The 8244-nt window shown below is 38.0% G+C and overlaps 2 non-coding genes across 2 annotated transcripts; both read left to right on the forward strand.

The window, feature by feature from the left end:
- Nucleotides 1-2920: 2920 nt before the first annotated feature.
- LOC128610848 (U1 spliceosomal RNA) lies at nucleotides 2921-3084 on the forward strand. Its single transcript, XR_008386451.1, has one exon. It is a non-coding gene; the product is annotated as a U1 spliceosomal RNA (small nuclear RNA).
- A 4914-nt stretch (nucleotides 3085-7998) lies between these two features.
- On the forward strand, nucleotides 7999-8189 carry LOC128610854 (U2 spliceosomal RNA). Its single transcript, XR_008386457.1, has one exon. It is a non-coding gene; the product is annotated as a U2 spliceosomal RNA (small nuclear RNA).
- Nucleotides 8190-8244: the final 55 nt, after the last annotated feature.

The following is an 8244-nucleotide window of genomic DNA, read 5'->3' on the forward strand; positions in this document are numbered from 1 at the left end:
GTCGGAAACTGTGACATTCCATACCTAATAAAATATATTATTTTTTATAAGAAGCTACTTAATAGTTATCCGTGGGAGTGGCTGTTCAGGGTCACAGCCCGTTTTGGGTGCGAGGTCTTTTTAAAAGTTGTTTCCCAGTGTTTGTGTGTGCATGGGTTACCTTCAAACTGGTTTAATAAAAACAAGGTTTCCATTAGTAACAACAATATTTCTTTGTCAGTCAGTCAAGCACAATTAATTTATGGTATTTAAAACAACAACAACAACCCAAAAAAAAAACAAAAAAAAACAGGAAAATGACCAGAATTTTAGTTAAAAGATAAAATCAACATTTTAAGTTTGTAGTGTCCTGTTTTGTGTATGTTACACAAGTTTATTTATAAATCACAAATGTTGCCTGTGTTCATTGATTGAGGAGGAAAAATCAGAAGAAAAAAGTGACAAAATTTTTTCGAAATAAAAATCTGTTCTTATCAGTTTAATATCTGGTATGTCCCCTACCCGAGGACCATATATTAAATTGATTTTTTTTTTTTTTGACGTTAAGGATGCTCTCCTTGTGTTATTTCCGGAAGTGGTAGGTTTAGTCATGTCGATATTTAATTATATAATCGCTTGTATTTTCTCATTTGTAAGTCGCTTTGGATAAAAGTGTCTGCTAAATGAATAAATGTAAAAGTAATGTATATGTGTAGAGATGCATCTCTTCTCTTGCACAGTAAAGTCCCTAGTGTTGAATTAACACCCAGAGTGTTTATATGAGTCCAATGGACTTATATAAACCCTGTAGGGTGTGAATTCAACACTGTGGGTGTTAAATCAACACTGGGGATTTTGCTGTGTGGATCAACTCAAACTGTCAATTGAGTGCTCAAGTCAGAAGTTGTCCCAAATGACATAATATACACTTACACTTACACTATGCACTATACACTCTGCCATTAGTGTATGAATTTTAGAAGGGTATTATCGTCTCTAATGGCACACTTTTGGTATAGTACTAACCGGAAGTATATGCTGTTTCCCGGTCGAGGGCAAATTACGTCAAACACGCGATGGCGCTAGCATTAGCGAAATAGCCAAACAGATAACAAAGATGAATTGCTACATTTTACTGTTTATGTTAATGGTTCATTTTATGCCCAATAAGACCTCAGTCACCGTCAGGCGAATTTTGCTTGCACAATTTAAAATCAACATAGTAAGTTGTGGCTGCTGGCAATGTAAACATCTTTTTTTTTCGTTCAGCATCTGAGCCTGATATAGCCCCTCCCTTTCCGCCACGTAAGGAAAGCTGCGACTGTTGAGTACACTGAAATAGAAATACACTGGAATGGTCAATCATAGCGGAACTAGTGATAACGAGGCGAGATCGCGGGCCGCCATCTTGCTCAGTGCTACATGGAGTCCATAGTTACTGGCAGCATGGCGTCAGATCACATGCACCCAAGGAAAAAGCCCAAACTGAACCAAGGGGCACAGTGTTTTGCCATGGATTTTAGGTGATTAATACAATAGCTAAAGGTAGTCTGTAAAGTCACTTGGAAGGTTGTATCACAAGGTAGTGCCTGAGAAATGTGTGGGATTTTTGTCTGAATGTTTTGAATATATTGCTTATTAACCAACCCTGATGGCTTGTATTACATACGTTAGTCTGTTTGCTGAGGTCCCTGAAGTATATACAGACATTCTGTAATCATTTTTTCCCTCCATTTTCAAATGTTATACATTGTCATGCAAACTTTTTTATTACAAATCACATCAGTAAAGGATAATTTAATAATATGCACATTAATAACAGTATGTATAAATACTGATTTATATTTATGCATATATCAATAATATTTATTATATGTACATATTAATTGAATGGTCAAGAGACTGATTAGAATGAATGGGAATAAAATTCTGCAGATTCTGCACTTGATGAGTTTTTTTGTCAAATAATGGCAATTTTTCAACTGACAAATTCAAAATTTGTCCATAGTCATAACAGTCAGATATACAGTTTAAATATATTTTAAAAATGAAAATGTATAATTGGATACTGAAATGAATTGTGTGTTTGTTCATAATCATGTCTTTGTTCCTCTTGACTTTAGTAAAAGCCATATAGATGCTAAGATTGAAACGGCAGCAAGTACATTGCATGCAGGCTGTGTTTGATCTGGGAAGAGCTGTTAGAGATCATAACACTACATGTAGGGGCCTATCATTGTATGCCTATGAAGGTGAGCCTTGCCACAGATTTGTAATTATGGCATTTATGTTCAGAGTCAACTAATCATTTTCAATAAGTATGGTGATTGATGGTACATGCGGCATTATTCCGCTTGCATAGCCTGTCGAAAATGTGTCACTTCCATATGTAAACAATGTACACAGCTGTCTCCATGAAACACTGAGCAAGATGGCGGCCAGGAAACCCGCGTGGCGACCCCTACGGCCATTCCAGTGTATTTCTATTTCAGTGGTTGAGTACATGAAGTGTCCATCATTCCACACTTCGTTTTTTTCGGTTGAATGAGTGCATCATCCGGGAACTTAAAGTGCACTTTGTTTTTTGGGGGGGTTCAATGTGAACACACTAATCACATTATTTATAAAACAAGTGTAGAACAGTGCATAATTGTGCGATTTGGGACGCAGAAAGTCTACAAGAAAAAGAAACTACTTACGGGGTAGCGTAGCTCTCATTACATATTCAGGAGTAGTGCATCATGGGAGATTTCATTCTGTAGTTTTATTGTGAAATAAACGAGCACATCGTTAAGAAACGCACTATTGATTATCAGCAGTGTGTAGATTGTGTTGTGTAGATGTGGATATGTGTGTGTGTAATGAGTGAGGAAATGTCACTCACCATGATGGTAAAGGGTGTGTGTGGTTGTAGCGGCGCTCTGCAGTCCGTGTAAAACTCATACTTACCTGGCAGGGGAGATACCATGATCAAGAAGGTGGTTCACCCAGGGCGAGGCTCAGCCATTGCACTCCGGTTGTGCTGACCTCTGCGAATTCCCCAAATGTGGGAATCTCGACTGCATAATTTGTGGTAGTGGGGGACTGCGTTCGCGCTCTCCCCTGACTTAAACATTCAAAAATAAAGTACGGGTTATTTACTAGAGGTGTATATGAAGATGTTCTTGTTGGAATGTAATGGTTTTCATTTCAGTAATATTGTTGGTGCTATGTTTTTTTTTTTTTTTTAGTACAACTAAGTGATTTAAACTATTTTTGTCCTAAGAATCAACGTTGTTTTAAATTTGTACACATTAATTTGGTCTTGGTTTACAATATATATTTTTTCCATACACTTACAGTGGTAATCAGAATTATTTCACAGCACTGCTGAAGTCTCATATCCTAATAAGCAAATAAAAATGTGTTATTTAAAAAAAGAGAAGCTTTTCAATCCTTAAAATTAAGTTTTCTGTAAGAAGACATTCATTTAACATTTAGGGGGAAAAGTCTTCAATGTCAGTGCAATTATAATAGAGATGTCGCGGTATGAAAATTTCATATCAGTATTGTCATGGTATTGTTCAAATGTGCTGAAAAGGTAGAAAAAGTACTGATACGCACAGAAATCATTTAAGCTGGTTTTGTATTTGACTATAAAGTGATGGATGGTTGTCACTAGGCTTGATGCAATAGTCGGCATTCCTGGTGCTACACAGATTACATCACTTGCCCACTGCCACACGGCCCCCACAATTGTTTTACCTTTTTACAGTAATAAAAATCATTTAGTTCAGTTAGAGAACTGATGCTGCAATTAAAAACTGAACACGTCTGCACAATTCAGAATGAGCCGAATGAGCACAGATCAACACATGGCGATAGTGAGGTGAGGGGCTCAAATGTAAAAATAATAAAATTCAATTAGAAGCGATTTTTAAAAGCGAAGGCAAAAGAGGAAAAAGTGCCAACAAACCGCCAAAGCCCCCTTTCACAGCAACTTTCTTCTGACAATCTCTGCAGACAGGGTTACCATCTTCTATTAAGTTTCCCTTGGCATTTTTGTAAAATCCAATATATGACCACACTTCAGATTTGCATCAGACTCATGCTGGGAGAATGTGGGCAGCATTTACAGAGAGTTTTATAAATCACAATAATTGCACACTGTTTTAGTGATAATTAAATGTGACACGGTACTACTAACCGTCGGGGAATTTATCGTGGTTTATCATGAAATCCGTAACCATTTCATCCCTACTTTGTAATGTTTTGTTTAACCTTTAGAGAGAAAAACTGTCACAGTTTTTCACACCATAGATTATACATCACATTATAATTCAGACATGCAACTTAATACTCTGTCTTTATAAATTAAAATCAGGGGAGAGCTCAAACAGTCTTCAGATCTGAGTCTAAAGTCACATCAAAGACACATTTCAATGACGTCCCTGCCCACAGTCACATCAGAGACATCATCATCATCCACAGGCCTGTGTAAGTCTCTGTCCAGGCACAAGGACTCCCAGTCCACAGTCACGAGTCAAGCTTTTTCTGCACTATCAACTCAGAGTGCCTTCCCGGTGAGAAATATACACATTATATGTTAACTTCTCAAACATAACTGATAGTTGTTGGAGTGAGACATATTTGACTAATTTTACTGTGTCGACATGTTTCAGGCTGAGCTGGACGTAAGTGGGAAAATACCAACGGCATCCCATCAGCCGATCTCTCCTGGGTAAAGGACGATAGAGAGAGGTCTCTTCACCCCCATTCATTTGTACCATGATATCAGTAGTGCATTGAGGAGGAGGCGGGTCATGAAATCGGACAGGATCTGGTTTCACCCTCCAGAACCTCCAGGCTTTGTTAGTGGTACTAACAAATTCTTTCGGAGCCGCGTCTTTGTCTGGCATCCTATGGGAGTCTGGAGATTCTCTTGAAGTGTCCTTGTTGTGACAAATGGAAAGGATGTTCACCTCTCCAAATCAGAATACCACACTAGGGTACTGTCCATCCATCCATCTTCTATACCGCTTATCCTTTTCAGGGTCACGGGGAACCTGGAGCCTATCCCGGGGAGCATCAGGCAGGCAGGGCACACAATCACACACACACACACACATTCATACTCTACGGATACTTTAGACATGCCAATCAACCTACCATGCATGTCTTTGGACTGGGGGAGGAAACTGGAGTACGGGGAGAACATGCAAACTCCGCACACACAGGGCTATGGGAATCGAACCCCTGACCCTGGTGGTGTGAGGCAAACGTGCTAACCACTAAGCCACTGTGTGACTAGGGTACTGTATGTTTATGATCAAATAAAATCATGCCCTGCTGATTAAAGCAATAGTTTTTTTTGTTTGTTTTTGTTTTTTCAGAAATTTAAATCTGTCATCATTCATTCACCCTCATGATATTCCAAATCTGTATGACTTTCTGTCTTCTGCAGAACACAAAATTTGTTTTTCCTCATACAGTCATAGTCAACGGGGTCCAAAAAAGAGCTTGAATGTTTTAAACCCCACTGACTTTCACTATATTGACAAAAACATTCTTCCAAATATCTTCTTTTGTGTTCAGGAGAAGAAAGAAAGTCATACAGGTTTGGAACGACATGAGGGTGAGTGAATGATGACAGAAATTACATTTTTGGGTGAACTATCCCTTTAACTGTGAACAGCATACTACAGGTGCATCTAAAAAAAAAATAGAATATTGTGGAAAAGTTCATGTAATTTAATTTAAAAAGTGGAACTTTCATATAGTCTAGATTTGTTACACATAAAGTGAAATATTTCAAGCCTTTTTTTGTTTTGTTTTAATCTGGATGATTACGGCTTACAGCTCATGGAAATCAAAAATCCAGTATCTCAAAATATTAGAATAAACAATTTATAATACAGAGCGATTTACAAAAAAAGGCGATCACTACTCTTGGACCTCCCAGCCAGCTCCATCAAACCCCTTCAAATGATTCAGAATGCAGCAGCACGTCTCGTCTTCAACCAGCCCAAAAGTACCCATGTCACACCCCTCTTAATCTCCCTCCACTGGCTTCCTGTAGCTGTCTGTATCAAATTCAAGGCTTTGATGCTCACGTACAAGACCTTGTCTGGAACACCACCCTCCTACCTCAACACTCCTGAAGGTTTACATTCCCTCACACAATCTGTGATCGGTTAACAACCGACGCCTGGTAGTGCCTACTCAGCGTGGCTCAAGATCTCTTTCCAGAACCTTCACACTAACTGTCCCTCAGTGGTGGAATGAACTTCCAACCTCAATCCAGACTGCAGAATCTGTGACTATCTTCAAAAAACAGTTAAAGACCCACCTCTTCCGTGAACACCTAACTAACCCCTAAAATGCCAACCCCACATTATTTATAATGTGTGTGTATATATATATATATATATATATATATATATATATATATATATATATATATATATATATAACATTATTCTGGCTCTTACACCTCTACTCTGCTACTCTGCACACTTTGCTTCTCTAGAACTCAATTATAAATCTTCCATGGTAGCACTACTTGTATTGTTCTCTGCTTGATCTATCGCTTTGCTTGTATTTCCTCATTTGTAAGCCGCGTTGGATATAAGCGTCTGCTAAATGAATGAATGTAAATGTAAATATTTTAGTTTGTTTAAGCTCATTGTTTAGGGATGCTAAAATCAGTCATTAGAGGGATCTGCTGCTAAAAATGAAACTATTGATCAGAGCACTCTCTCGCCATCTACTGGTCGAATTGTAAAATGGATTAACTATAATCACATATTCACTTGATGGGTAATAATGACGTGTAATTAATTAGCTCTTATGAGAAACATAAGGTAATCGGCACGTCAGGATGTTCACGTCAAGTTAAAGCAATGTTAGGGTTTAGTTTTGTACCTGTATGTTCACTCATATAAAGAACTGAGTTACATTCCGAATACCGCCACAAGACCTGTTTCATAAAACAGGGGTAAATGGAGCAGAGTTTCCCAACCTTTTTTCAGTCACGGCACTCTTTGAAATTTTTCAAACTTTTGTGGCACCCTACACAAACACTAATGCTAGACAGCGTTAGCTACATGAGGATGAAGTTGATGGTCCAGAAGAATCTTGAGCTTTTCTTTTAAGAAATCTGTCCATATCCTTTTGCACTACACACGCATCGTCACGCGTTAATTATTAGGATAAAACACACGCATATGTTACGCATACTGCTGTTGACGTGCTGCTGACAAGTCAGCGAGGGAGGTCGTGGGGGAGGGAATTATTCTTTTAAATATATAAATTATTATTATTATTATTATTATTATTATTATTATTATTATTATTATTATGCGTGTGTCCGTCTTATTATTTCTGTCTGTGTTATTTCAGACATCAGATATTTATCATATATAATAAGAGTTTTATTCACATTTTGGCATTTTAGAAATGTTTGAAGAATTTTTACACGGCAGCCCTGCTCTCATCAGGCGGCACCCCATGGTGCTGTGGCCCCCCTGGTTGGGAAACACTGAAATCGAAATGAGGTGTTTGTGCTCTCCTCACATTTCAAATGGATGTCACTGCAACCTGCAGTACCACATTTGGCCACCGAGAGGTGACTTATTATTTATTATTTTAATCCGAAACGACAGTTTCATCTTCTATTAAATGTTTAGTGTTGACTGTAGACTGTAGTTATCAATTTTAAAACACGTTTAAATACATTGCGTTTATTTAGAAATTGCCTTCATTTTCTTTTATAGTGCAGACGAGATTGTATCCTTCTGATTGGTCAGTTTCTGAACTCATTAGCAATTCCTCCTCCTCTTTTTGTACGGCACACACTTCAAAACCGTTCATTTAATCTGTGTGCTTTTCTGATGCAGTTCTTGAGGGTTTGTTGAGTTATTACATGATAACAATGCGGTTTATATATTTTATTAACTATTTAGTGAATAAAGTAGTATTTGCAGTTATCGTGTGTTGTGTAGTGAAGGATGTCCCTCCTCGTGGTTTATCAGTTCAGGTATCGCTTCTCGGCCTTTTGGCTAAGATCAAGTGTAGTATCTGTTCTTATCAGTTTAATATCTGATACGTTCCCTACCCGGGGACCATATATTAAATTGATTTTTGGAGCAGGGAGATGGAATAGGGGCTTGCTCCGTCCACTCCACGCATCGACCCAGTATTGCAGTACTTCCGGGAACGGTGCACCCCCTTGATACTGTCAAAGAAAGATTCTAACTGTATGTTTGTTTGTTTGTAGTATTAATT

Source organism: Ictalurus furcatus, chromosome 7 (assembly GCF_023375685.1).
Source record: "Ictalurus furcatus strain D&B chromosome 7, Billie_1.0, whole genome shotgun sequence".
Lineage (NCBI taxonomy): Eukaryota > Metazoa > Chordata > Actinopteri > Siluriformes > Ictaluridae > Ictalurus > Ictalurus furcatus.